Source organism: Ammospiza nelsoni, chromosome 13 (genome assembly GCF_027579445.1).
Source record: "Ammospiza nelsoni isolate bAmmNel1 chromosome 13, bAmmNel1.pri, whole genome shotgun sequence".
Classification (NCBI taxonomy): Eukaryota; Metazoa; Chordata; class Aves; order Passeriformes; family Passerellidae; genus Ammospiza; species Ammospiza nelsoni.
Window position 1 is genome coordinate 1,668,102 of NC_080645.1, and position 13,508 is coordinate 1,681,609.

Sequence of the window (13,508 nt, forward strand, 5' to 3'; positions counted from 1 at the left end):
TTTAGAGAGGGGCACTGTACCCTGCAACCCCCAGGTGATTTCAGCCTGGAATTGGCCCTTGGAGGACCACAGTGGAACTGGGAACACAGTGAGTGAGAGCCCTTGGAGCTGGTGCTGGAAGAAAAGCCCTTGTAGCCAAGAATGGTCATTATATATATATATATATATATATGGCACATCCACATTTTAAACTAATGATGACTTTTAGGCACAGTGTAATTGCAGGACCAGTGGGAACCCATATGTCAGCAAGCTTTCAAATGGAAAGGTTGTGCCTACAAAATGAAGCCATATATTCCCATTAATTCATTAATTGAAGCAGTTGATTTCCAGTTGCACAATATTAGTTTTAATGGTGACTCTATAGGTCCATGATTTTTTTCTTTTGTCTATTGCTCTGCGGTGTTAAGGTGGAATAATTTAAACCGAGCTGAGTGACACTGGTGCCAGCAGGGTTGTGAATATAAGTGACTTTCAGGGTGCTTGTCTGTGAGGTGACATCAGAATAACCTTGGAGGAACGGTCTGTCAGCACTGCCTGCACAGCCAGAGCAGAGAGGATTAGCAAGAGAAATTTTGATTAAGGTATTTACTACTAATGACTGCCTTCAAAATTGCCTTTTATCTACAGCTTTTCAAAGCATTTTCTATTCATTAAGCCTTATAAAGCCTTAGTAAAATTGGTAGAAGATATAGAAATGCAGATATCTCTGTGCCAAAGCACACAGAAATACTTTGACAGAAAAGGGCAGCAGTGCACACTGAACATTATTTTAAATAGGAATTGCACAATGTTACAGTGATGCTATCATTCTGTTAATTAGAGCTAGACCAGAACAGGGGAACAGTCCTGCTCTTATGAAAAATGGTGCAGAATGATCAGTAAATAGTCCTCAGGGCTTGTGTTTTGTGTAGTAGCAGTGAGACAGATGTATGTTACGCAGTGATATAAAAAAAAAAGTTGAGAATAAGAATGGCACCTGTTCTTTTATTGTAATGAAATCTGCTTCCCTAACTGCCATCCCCAAGAGATAAAAGCAGTGAGTCAGACCTACTAAACTGCTAAGCTGAAAACCCTTAGATTTAAAAAATGATAAATGTAGGGTCTTATTTTAAAGAGCCTTTAGAGTCAGTTTTCCTTTTCTAGGAAGGAAGTGGCGGAAGGAAGGAAGGAAGTGGCAGAAGGAAGTGGCGGAAGGAAGGAAGTGGCAGAAGGAAGTGGCGGAAGGAAGTGGCAGAAGGAAGTGGCGGAAGGAAGTGGCGGAAGGAAGTGGCGGAAGGAAGGAAGTGGCGGAAGGAAGGAAGTGGCGGAAGGAAGGAAGGAAGTGGCGGAAGGAAGGAAGGAAGTGGCGGAAGGAAGGAAGGAAGGAAGGAAGGAAGGAAGGAAGGAAGGAAGGAAGGAAGTGGCGGAAGGAAGGAAGGAAGTGGCGGAAGGAAGTGGCGGAAGGAAGTGGCGGAAGGAAGTGGCGGAAGGAAGGAAGTGGCGGAAGGAAGGAAGTGGCGGAAGGAAGGAAGTGGCGGAAGGAAGGAAGGAAGGAAGTGGCGGAAGGAAGTGGCGGAAGGAAGGAAGGAAGTGGCGGAAGGAAGGAAGGAAGTGGCGGAAGGAAGGAAGTGGCGGAAGGAAGGAAGTGGCGGAAGGAAGGAAGTGGCGGAAGGAAGGAAGTGGCGGAAGGAAGTGGCGGAAGGAAGTGGCGGAAGGAAGGAAGGAAGGAAGTGGCGGAAGGAAGAAGGAAGTGGCGGAAGGAAGAAGTGCGGAAGGAAGGGAGGAAGGAAGGAAGGAAGGAAGGAAGGAAGGAAGGAAGGAAGGAAGGAAGGAAGGAAGGAAGGAAGGAAGGAAGGAAGGAAGGAAGGAAAGGAAGGAAGAAGGAAGGAAGGAAGGAAGGAAGGAAGGAAGGAAGGAAGGAAGTGGCGGAAGGAAGGAAGGAAGGAAGGAAGTGGCGGAAGGAAGGAAGTGGCGGAAGGAAGGAAGTGGCGGAAGAAGGAAGTGGCGGAAGGAAGTGGCGGAAGGAAGTGGCTGGAAGGAAGTGGCGGAAGGAAGTGGCGGAAGGAAGTGGCGGAAAGGAAGTGGCGGAAGGAAGTGGCGGAAGGAAGGAAGGACGGCAAGGAAGGAAGGAAGGAAGGAAGGAAGGAAGGAAGGAAGGAAGAAGGAAGGAAGGAAGGAAGGAAGGAAGGAAGGAAGGGAAGGAAGGAAGGAAGTGGCAGAAGGAAGGAAGGAAGTGCGGAAGGAAGGAAGGAAGTGGCGGAAGGAAGGAAGTGGCGGAAGGAAGGAAGAAGGAAGTCGGCGGAAGGAAGGAAGTGGCGGAAGGAAGGAAGTGGCGGAAGGAAGGAATGTGGCCGGAAGGAAGGAAGGAAGTGGCGGAAGGAAGGAAGGAAGTGGCGGAAGGAAGGAAGTGGCGGAAGGAAGGAAGTGGCGGAAGGAAGGAAGTGGCGGAAGGAAGGAAGGAAGTGGCGGAAGGAAGGAAGTGGCGGAAGGAAGGAAGTGGCGGAAGGAAGGAAGTGCGGAAGGAAGGGAAGTGGCGGAAGGAAGGAAGTGGCGGAAGGAAGGAAGGAAGGAAGGAAGGAAGGAAGGAAGGAAGGAAGGAAGGAAGGAAGGAAGGAAGGAAGTGGCGGAAGGAAGGAAGTGGCGGAAGGAAGCTGGCGGAAGGAAGTGGCGGAAGGAAGTGGCGGAAGGAAGGAAGGAAGGAAGGAAGGAAGGAAGGAAGGAAGGAAGGAAGGAAGGAAGGAAGGAAGGAAGGAAGGAAGGAAGGAAGGAAGGAAGGAAGGGAAGGAAGTGGCGGAAGGAAGGAAGTGGCGGAAGGAAGGAAGGAAGGAAGTGGCGGAAGGAAGGAAGTGGCGGAAGGAAGGAAGTGGCGAAGGAAGGAAGTGGCGGAAGGAAGTGGCGGAAGGAAGTGGCGGAAAGGAAGTGGCGGAAGGAAGTGGCGGAAGGAAGGAAGGGAAGTGGCGGAAGGAAGGAAGGAAGGAAGGAAGGAAGGAAGGAAGGAAGGAAGGAAGGAAGGAAGGAAGGAAGTGGCGGAAGGAAGGAAGTGGCGGAAGGAAGGAAGGAAGTGGCGGAAGGAAGGAAGTGGCGGGAAGGAAGAAGTGGCGGAAGGAAGGAAGTGGCGGAAGGAAGGAAGTGGCGGAAGGAAGGAAGGAAGTGGCGGAAGGAAGTGGCGGAAGGAAGGAAGTGGCGGAAGGAAGGAAGTGCGGAAGGAAGGAAGTGGCGGAAGGAAGGAAGTGGCGGAAGGAAGTGGCGGAAGGAAGGAAGTGGCGGAAGGAAGGAAGTGGCGGAAGGAAGGAAGGAAGTGGCGGAAGGAAGGAAGGAAGTGGCGGAAGGAATGAAGTGGCGGAAGGAAGGAAGTGGCGGAAGGAAGTGGCGGAAGGAAGTGGCGGAAGGAAGTGGCGGAAGAAGTGGCGGAAGGAAGTGGCGGAAGGAAGTGGCGGAAGGAAGTGGCGAAGGAAGGAAGGAAGGAAGGAAGTGGCGGAAGGAAGGAAGGAAGTGGCGGAAGGAAGGAAGGAAGGAAGGAAGTGGCGGAAGGAAGGAAGGAAGTGGCGGAAGGAAGTGGCGGAAGGAAGTGGCGGAAGGAAGTGGCGAAGGAAGTGGCGGAAGGAAGTGGCGGAAGGAAGCTGGCGGAAGGAAGGAAGGAAGGAAGGAAGTGGCGGAAGGAAGGAAGGAAGTGGCGGAAGGAAGTGGCGGAAGGAAGTGGCGGAAGGAAGTGGCGGAAGGAAGTGGCGGAAGGAAGGAAGGAAGTGGCGGAAGGAAGGAAGGAAGGAAGTGGCGGAAGGAAGGAAGGAAGTGGCGGAAGGAAGTGGCGGAAGAAGGAAGGAAGGAAGGAAGGAAGGACAGGAAGGAAGGAAGGAAGGAAGGAAGGAAGGAAGGAAGGAAGGAAGGAAGGAAGGAAGGAAGAGGAAGGAAGGAAGGAAGGAAGGAAGGAAGGAAGGAAGGAAGGAAGGAAGGAAGGAAGGAAGGAAGGAAGGAAGGAAGGAAGGAAGGAAGTGGAGGAAGGAAGGAAGGAAGGAAGGAAGGAAGGAAGGAAGGAAGGAAGGAAGGAAGGAAGGAAGGAAGGAAGGAAGGAAGGAGGAAGGAAGGAAGGAAGGAAGGAAGGAAGGAAGGAAGGAAGGAAGGGAAGAAGGAAGGAAGGAAGGAAGGAAGGAAGGAAGGAAGAAGAAGGAAGGAAGGAAGGAAGGAAGAAGGAGAAAGAAGAAGAAAGAAAGAAGAAAGAAAAGAAAGAAGAAAGAAAGAAAGAAAGAAAGAAAGAAAAGAAAGAAAGAAAGAAAGAAAGAAAGAAAGAAAGAAAGAAAGAAAAGAAAGAAAGAAGAAAGAAAGAAAGAAGAAAGAAAGAAAGAAAGAGAAAAAGAAAGAAAGAATGAAAGAAAGAAAGAAAGAAAGAGAAGAAAGAAAGAAAGAAAGAAAGAAAGAAAGAAAAGAAAGAAAGAAAGAGAGAGAAAGCTGAAGACAAATCTACATCCAAGATGTTCATTTCTGGTGCGTGTTCAAGAGAGCCTGGACCAGTCATGCAGCTGCTGCCGAATGTGAGGGCAGAGAAGAGAAGTTGGTATTTGGAGACTCTGTTATGGCCAGTCATGATCAACAAAGACTTAGATAACAAGTTTTTTGGTAAGCTCTATTTCCTTCCTTCTTTCCTCCTTCCTTCCTTCCTTCCTTCCTTCCTTCCTTCCTTCCTTCCTTCCTTCCTTCCCGACACTTCCTTCCTTCCGACACTTCCTTCCTTCCTTCCGACACTTCCTTCCTTCCTTCCGACACTTCCTTCCGACACTTCCTTCCGACACTTCCTTCCGACACTTCCTTCCGACACTTCCTTCCTTCCTTCCTTCCTTCCTTCCTTCCTTCCTTCCTTCCGACACTTCCTTCCTTCCTTCCGACACTTCCTTCCTTCCTTCCGACACTTCCTTCCGACACTTCCTTCCGACACTTCCTTCCTTCCTTCCTTCCTTCCTTCCTTCCTTCCTTCCTTCCTTCCTTCCTTCCTTCCTTCCTTCCTTCCTTCCTTCCTTCCTTCCTTCCTTCCTTCCTTCCGCCACTTCCTTCCTTCCTTCCGCCACTTCCTTCCTTCCGCCACTTCCTTCCTTCCGCCACTTCCTTCCTTCCTTCCTTCCTTCCTTTCCTTCCTTCCTTCCTTCCTTCCTTCCGCCACTTCCTTCCTTCCTTCCGCCACTTCCTTCCTTCCTTCCTTCCTTCCTTCCTTCCTTCCTTCCTTCCTTCCTTCCTTCCTTCCTTCCTTCCTTCCTTCCTTCCTTCCTTCCTTCCTTCCTTCCTTCCGACACTTCCTTCCGACACTTCCTTCCGACACTTCCTTCCGACACTTCCTTCCGACACTTCCTTCCGACACTTCCTTCCTTCCTTCCTTCCTTCCTTCCTTCCTTCTTCCTTCCTTCCTTCCTTCCTTCCTTCCTTCCTTCCTTCCTTCCTTCCTTCCTTCCTTCCGCCACTTCCTTCCGCCACTTCCTTCCGCCACTTCCTTCCGCCACTTCCTTCCTTCCGCCACTTCCTTCCTTCCTTCCTTCCTTCCGCCACTTCCTTCCTTCCGCCACTTCCTTCCTTCCTTCCTTCCTTCCTTCCTTCCTTCCTTCCTTCCTTCCTTCCTTCCTTCCTTCCTTCCTTCCTTCCTTCCTTCCTTCCTTCCGACACTTCCTTCCGACACTTCCTTCCGACACTTCCTTCCGACACTTCCTTCCGACACTTCCTTCCGACACTTCTTCCGACACTTCCTTCCGACACTTCCTTCCTTCCGACACTTCCTTCCTTCCGACACGACACGACACGGACACGACACGACACTTCCTTCCTTCCGACACTTCCTTCCGACACTTCCTTCCCTCCTTCCCTCCTTCCTCCCTCCCTCCCTCCCTCCCTCCCTCCCTCCCTCCCTCCCTCCCTCCCTTTCTCTCCACACATATTCAAACATTAACAGGTGAATTCTCCCTGTTGATGTTTCAATTCCTCCTTCTTTGGAGTAGCCCAGGAATTCAGCAGTTGCTATAGGAGCAATGTTTAAGGGCTATCAAAACCATTAGTCTATCCTATAAAAACACAATCAGTTTAATAGTTGAAGGCTGCCAAAAGATACAATAATCTGTTGGAAACCTGAAATTCTCTGCACATGTGTCAGAGTGAGTCAATGTACATTAAATTAAAAAAAAAAAAAAAAGAGCAAATTTTTTACATGGAAATGACTTGTTGAAGGAACCTTAGAGAATGTGTGCATATTTTTAAAGGGAAAGATGTACAGATAATGCACAGGCTGACTTGCAGATTCAGGGCCACAGGAATTGTGTGCATCTCTGAGTGCCAGTTCCTCCTGCAGGGCTTGGAAGACGGGGTAAGAATGAAGGGTCATCATCACAGTGAGTAAAATGTTGCATCCAGCTTGGGTGGCTTCCAGGAAATTCTCTTATTGAGTTCATTTGCTTATTGCTTTGCCATTTCTGCTCGTCAAACCAGCCACTGTGAAAGTCAATTGCAAATAAATAAATAATGAATTGATAAATATGCAGTGGTGCAGAAGAAGGCTGGATAAGAGCTGGCACACTGAGAGCTGAGGACGAGGGTGCAAGAAGGCTCTTTGCGGCCCTCCCCCATAGCTTTTCTAATAGTTAGTAGAGGGAACCTATAGAAATTTGCTTTTTGATTTTTGGGCAGTGTGAAAATCCCATTAAACTTGTGTAAGGGCCTGACTGTGTCCATAATGGTTGTAATAAGATTGCTATGAAATATCACTGAAGGGTTTTCTAGATAAGTCAGTCTGTAAGCTTAGGAAGAACTCAGATGTTTTTTGCTTCTCAGGGCTGTAAAGCTGCATAATTGTACATTAAGGAATCATTTTGCGGGTGAGAAGTACCCTCATTCCTGAGTGCAGTTCAGTTTGGTCATCCTGATTAAAAAATCCCATGCTGCAGTGTTGAACTACTATTAAATAGTTTATTATATGTATATATATATTATATATATATATATATAATATTAAATACTATTAATAGTTAAACTACTATTAAAGAATAGCCTGGCCTTTGGCCATTGGAATTCACTGTAGGATTTTATTTCACAGCATTTTGGATTATTTTGACAAAAAACAAACAACCAAGCAAATACAAAATTGCTTCGTTTCACAAGAAGATGGAAACTTTCAGAAAGGTTCATGGAACACAGATCCTTGTACAGGGAGGATCTCAGGAAATGCTTTGGGAAAAAAAGACACCACATTTAGGGTCTTTTGAAGCCTCCACTAGGCACCAAAGAGCTTTGAAGTCTTTTAAATTATTATTTTATAAGCCATTGGCACCAAGCTCAGTTAAAACACTCAGCTAATTTGTAATCAGATATATGAAAAAGCATAGAATAAGAATGTGGATTTTTTTTCCGAGGCTTGTTGGTTTTCAGAGTAGTGCTGGAAAAAAGGCAGCTCCATTTCAGTGCTTAATGTGCCTTAATACTGCATGACCACAAACCATTAGGTTCTTCATCTATAGGTGATTAATTTCCAGGGAACATATGTTAAGTGAATGAAGTCTATGCCCAGATTTCCTCCCCAAAAGGTTCTCACCAGGCAATGTCAGTGTTTTGTATTTACTGACACAAAAATGAAAAAAAAAAAACCAAAACCCAAAGAGATGAAAAATTGGAATTTTTTTTTTTCCTACAAAACTAGTTTTAGTCATTAGAGGGAAAACAAATATTTCCCAAAGCTTTGTGAAGCAGTATGGAGATGATGAGGAAAAAAATATTGAAGCTAACTTAATGTGACCATGAGATGCATCATCACTGTTCCCTGACTTCTGAAACTGGGTAATGCAAGTTCATAAAACGACTATAACTTCTTAGGCAAAACCCCTATTTAATCTCCTTTCAAATAAGCAGAAATGTAATTGTGTTGCCCCTACTTTAAACAGACAGCTCAGTGCTCAGGCTCCTCTTGGGGGCTGATGCTGAGCTGTGGAGGACAGGGGCAGGATGGGAAAATCCTGAGAGAATTTGGCTGCCAAGTGCTAACAGGTCTTCACTGACCATCTGTAAACTGAGTTCTGTTCCCCTTCTCCCCACCCAGGCTTAGGCATCTCCTGCACTGGGATGGGTTTTCTGAGGGCAGGATCAGTGATGAATGGACGTGGTTACCCAGGATCCTGCCAGCCCCCACAGCTCAGCAATGCTGGCATTCCATAACAAAACTATTGCCAGGATTCTCTTCATCTTAGCTCTGCCTGTTCATTGAAACTTTTCACCTGCTCTATTTCTCCGAAACTTGGTGTTCTTTGAACAAAACCAGGGAAAAAAATAGTCTAAATCGTTTATATTTGACAAATTATGGATGTTTGTATGTGTGTCTGTTCAAGGCAGGTGTTAGTGTGAGGTTTCAGTGCTATCTCCAGTATTGTGTAAGAACAGCCCAACAGGGTTTTCAAGTTATATTACTGCAATTGTTTGAAAAATTATGTACAGCTAAATCTGTCTTTAAAACTCCCTGTTTATTGTGTAAGCTTTCAACAGATGGACCTAAATATCAGTATTGAAGTCATCTATTTCACCTGTCTCATTAGAGAATTAAATGTAAGAGCCATAAGAATGTAAGGGTTATATAAAATTGTATTCACTATTTATGTATTATTGTCTCCAACACATATGTCCTTTCCATATGGGATGTTCTCACTGTACAGAACATGGTTGCTTCCAAGTATAACTCAACAGAAGCACTCAACCTTTGGTTTTAAAACTGTGATCATCCCCACTTCAACAGCCCACGTTGGGAGGAGATTACAGATTGTGGGGGGGGAATGGCTGCCAATCTGAATGAGGAGGAACGCCGTCAGATGGCAGGGAAGTATTTGTACGAGTTGTATTAACAGAAGCACTGACCTTTACACACTCCAAAACAAGCCAGATGGGCCTTGGATCACAACACCCGTTTGTCGAGCACAACTCCTGAATCATCCCAGGCAGTGTTCAAATACAGCCAGGAGAAGCCTGAACACAAAGATCTCCCCTAAAATACAGCCCTGATGCAGTGGAGGCGCACCAGGTTTTGAGATGAATGCTATTCAAACCTTCAAATCCTAGGCACTATTTTGTTGTGTAAATTTTGGCCTATCCATTGTCTGGGATGGAAAACAGATGGGCTGCAGTTTAGCTTTGCAGCAAGAATCCAAATTCAATTCTCTGGCTTGTTGTTAAGAGAGTTAATGCAAGTTGAATAATATGCACTGGCAAGCTCCTAAAACCCTCTGTGGTTTTCTTTCTCTTTTCCTTGGCAGGGCGAGGCCATTCTGCATTAAATTTGCATATGGACACCTTTCTCCCTAGAGTAACTCCAGTGGTTCATCTGACCATATTTCTGGTGGATAAGGGTCCCAAACTGCAGGAAAATTGCCCTCACAGACAATCCTCATGCTCCTTTGCAGCTCCTGCAAGTGAACCAGAGGGACCTGCAGAAGTGAGCAATGATTTAGCATTTACCGTGTTTATTCATTAAACTGGTGAGGGTGATATTCTGCTCCTCTATGACAACACTGATCTTTAACTGAAACAAATTAGACTTTCTTAAGGGAGAGAATACATGGAGTTGTGGATGTTTGTGGCAGGGATATTAATAGAGTGCTCAGGGTGGCAAACATAACACATTTTAAATGGACTCTAAAAGAGATCAAGGAAGAAAACACCATCTTTCAGGAAAAACAACAACAACAAAAAAAAAAAAACCCCAGACAAATTGAGCATGTAAGCTTTGTTGTGAGTAGTGTGAGTAGAGCAAAAAAAGTGCATTGGGTTTTCTTGGAGAGTCCAGAGGAGAGGAAGAGCTCACGTGTCAGAACTCAGAGCTAAGAAAACACCGCAAACGTTGCAGTCTTCTGAGTTAAAGTGATGATGGGATTCAACCTGATAGACTAATTTTGAAGTTTCTGAGAGAGATGGAAACTCTTTGCCAGATAAATAACTCTGAATTTGGCCAATTAGGAACTAGAGTCTTCTTCCAGCTGGACACTGCTTCCCTGCCATTCCATTGTGGGCACGGAAGCTTTCCGGAAAGAAGGACTGGAAAGATTTATCCTGCTTTTGGTTTTCTGACCTGCCTGACTCTCTTCTCAGACAGCAGTGACGTGCCGAGCCCAGGAGGGAGCCATGGAGGACAAGAGGGTTGGGAAGGAACCCAGTAGAGAGGGGATGAAAGTTTTCAGGGCTCTGTCACTCTTAAAGATCAATGGGCTCGTGAGAGAAAGAGATTCTAAGAGCTGCAAGGTGACATTTGAAGTCAGCAGGGACCTGGATTCTTTCCAATGTTGCACCCTCAGCAGACCTGCAGGGCCTCTCAGTGGAGCTGGTCCCACTCACAGGGTGCAGAGCAGCCCTTCCCTGGGGCACAGGAGCCAACCCACTGCAATGGCTGTGTGTCCCTGGGCTGTGTGTCCCTGTGTCCCTGTCTGTGTGTCCCTGGGCTGTGTGTCCCTGGCTGTGTGTCCTTGGCTGTGTGTCCCTGTGTCCCTGTCTGTGTGTCCCTGGGCTGTGTCCCTGGGCTGTGTGTCCCTGTGTCCCATAGCTGTGTGTCCCATGGCTATGTGTCCCATGGCTGTGTGTCCCTGTGTCCCTGTCTGTGTGTCCCTGGGCTGTGTGTCCCTGGCTGTGTGTCCCTGTCTGTGTGTCCCTGGGCTGTGTCCCTGGGCTGTGTGTCCCTGTGTCCCATAGCTGTGTGTCCCTGTCTGTGTGTCCCTGGCTGTGTGTCCCTGTGTCCCATGGCTGTGTGTCCCTGTCTGTGTGTCCCATGGCTGTGTGTCCCTGTGTCCCATGGCTGTGTGTCCCATGGCTGTGTGTCCCTGGCTGTGTGTCTCTGTGTCCCATGGCTGTGTGTCCCATGGCTGTGTGTCCCTGGCTGTGTGTCCCTGTGTCCCTGTCTGTGTGTCCCTGGCTGTGCTTGGGAGCTGGGCTCCATCATGGCCATGCAATCAAAGTGGGGCTGAGGTGAGCATGAAGGCCTGAGTCCCTCTCACTCCCTCACACTCACTCAGATTATCTTGTGTGCCTTGTTGGCTTTGGTTTCTTGCCCCATAGGACATTGAGCCAATCACACCCAAAGCACTTTGCCTGCATCTTCTCCTGCTCTTCTCTGAAAGAATTTTCAAGCTCAGAGAGACCAGGATGGTTGAAGGTGAGCTCCTCCTACTTCCCCTGCTGTCTGGTGTTTTCAGGCAGGCTCCCTTCCTCAGAAATGCTTCTCTCCCACTGTTTCCTGATTCCCCAAATGAAAAAATGTTTTTTTTTTTTTCTGGCTGCCAGGTGGTGGTTTTGGTGGTGTGGTCACAGCACGTCATTCTCTCGGAAGATGCAGCCCTGCACTGGCTCACCTGCACTGCTGCCAGGGCAGCCCAGGGGTGCCATGGGCAGGAGCCCTGCATCTCTCACCCACCAGGGGCTATTCCAGCCTGTGGCTCCCAGGGATATTTCATTAATGCTGCCCTCAGGGTGTGCAGCCAGCACAAACTGGGAGCAGAGCATGATGGCACCTGCGAGGCGTGAGGGAGGAAAGGAAATAGCCTGGGCTGATGGAGAGAGAGAGGATTCCAGCCACCCCCACAGCACCAACCAACAGAGCAGTGACTGCTCCTGGCCTGGCTCACCTCTGGAGCGTGTGCTGGGAAGGGGCCATGGCTGCAGTGAATTTCTGGCATCTGGCTGCCTGCATTGCATGGGAAGGGTTGGTTTAGGCTCTGAGTTTTATAGGTACACTGGGAATCTAATGCTCTTTTATTAGCGCGACTCCACTCTGACCTCCATGCTAAAAAAAGCAGGGACTTTCATTTCATCTCATAACCCACCAAGGGCAAATAAACAGTCAGAAATTCTACTCTTTCTTTTTTCCCAACTCTCATTAAAACTGTGGTCTCTGTTATTACCATGCAGACATTTTAGCACTAGTTTTTTATGACAGTCAAGTACAGATGCCCTTTTTATTTTGAGGCAGAGTTAATAGCAAAGGGTTTTTTTGCTAAAGTTTCTGATTATCTGCTATGGCTGAGAGCACTTTGCCAGCAATAATCTCCTTGGAATATTCAGGGTTATGCACAGCTTTTAATTCTTTAAAGAGTTTGTCGGTAAATAGCTTGCGAACGCTGTGATCTCACTTGAAAAGCAGCCAGCAGATTTCTGAACGTGCTTGTCCACTTCTCCCTCACCCAGCCACTGGCCCAGCATCAGGAACATGAAGCTGCTGATGCAAAAGGCACATAATGGATTTCATTTAGGGGATTTTACAATGAGCCATTGGGCACAGCACAAGCCATGCCCCATGACCATTGTTTTGGTATTGCTGTGGCTCTGTGCTCTGTAGGATATCTCTGTGCTCTGTAGGATATCTCTGTGCTCTGTAGGATATCTCTGTGCTCTGTAGGGTGGCTCTGTGCTCTGTAGGGTGGCTCTGTGCTCTGTAGGATATCTCTGTGCTCTGTAGGGTGGCTCTGTGCTCTGTAGGATATCTCTGTGCTCTGTAGGATATCTCTGTGCTCTGTAGGGTGGCTCTGTGCTCTGTAGGATATCTCTGTGCTCTGTAGGATATCTCTGTGCTCTGTAGGATATCTCTGTGCTCTGTAGGGTGGCTCTGTGCTCTGTAGGATATCTCTGTGCTCTGTAGGGTGGCTCTGTGCTCTGTAGGGTGGCTCTGTGCTCTGTAGGATATCTCTGTGCTCTGTAGGGTGGCTCTGTGCTCTGTAGGATATCTCTCTGTGTCCTGTGGGGGGGTGCTGGCCTTGCTGCTCTCACCTGGAGGTGGCACAGGAAAGGGCGAGGGCAGCCAGAGAGAACCAGAGATGCTGTTTTTATCTGTGTGCTGGGAGTGCCCAGGCCAGGCTGGGCAAGGGCTCTGAGCCCTGCTCCAGTGAAATGTGTTCCTGGTGGGAATGGGATCGTCCCCAAGGCCCCTTCAACCCCAATCATTCTGTGATACAGTGGCTGGACAGTCAAGGCTGACCCTGCTGGAGATTTACAGTGGCTCTCAATACAGCAAATTTCTGCTGATTTTTTTCTTTCTTTTTCAAAAGCAGCTCCTATGTCTTTATTTGTTTTTGTTTTTATTCTTACTACACTTGTGTATTTTTACTTAGGTGAGTGAAATAGTCAGCTCTCTTTGGGTGGCCATGGGAAAAAAATCTGCCTTTCTACCTGTTCTTAGTGGGGGACTTAGGTGTTATTGGAGGGATTTCCTCACGAAAGGAATGGTTTGTGACACCAGGCACTCCAGAGCAGTGGCAGCCTGGGTGGGCACACAGAGTGTCCATATTGCTTCATCTTAGGATGTTTAAACACAATGTGACACAGCAGCCTCCAGGAGTGTGGGAGCTCTCAGATTCCAGCTGTGCTAGCTCATTACACTGACTGTCCTGAGTGCTGCCATTTACTCACAGTAGTAAACACTGTGCAGGAGCTTGTACACAGGATCCAGGCTCTACAAAATGATACAATTATGACAACTGAGCAATCCTGAGAGACTGTGCTTAGTGGAAAACATTTGCTGGAGAATTGTATAAAGCCACAGAAAT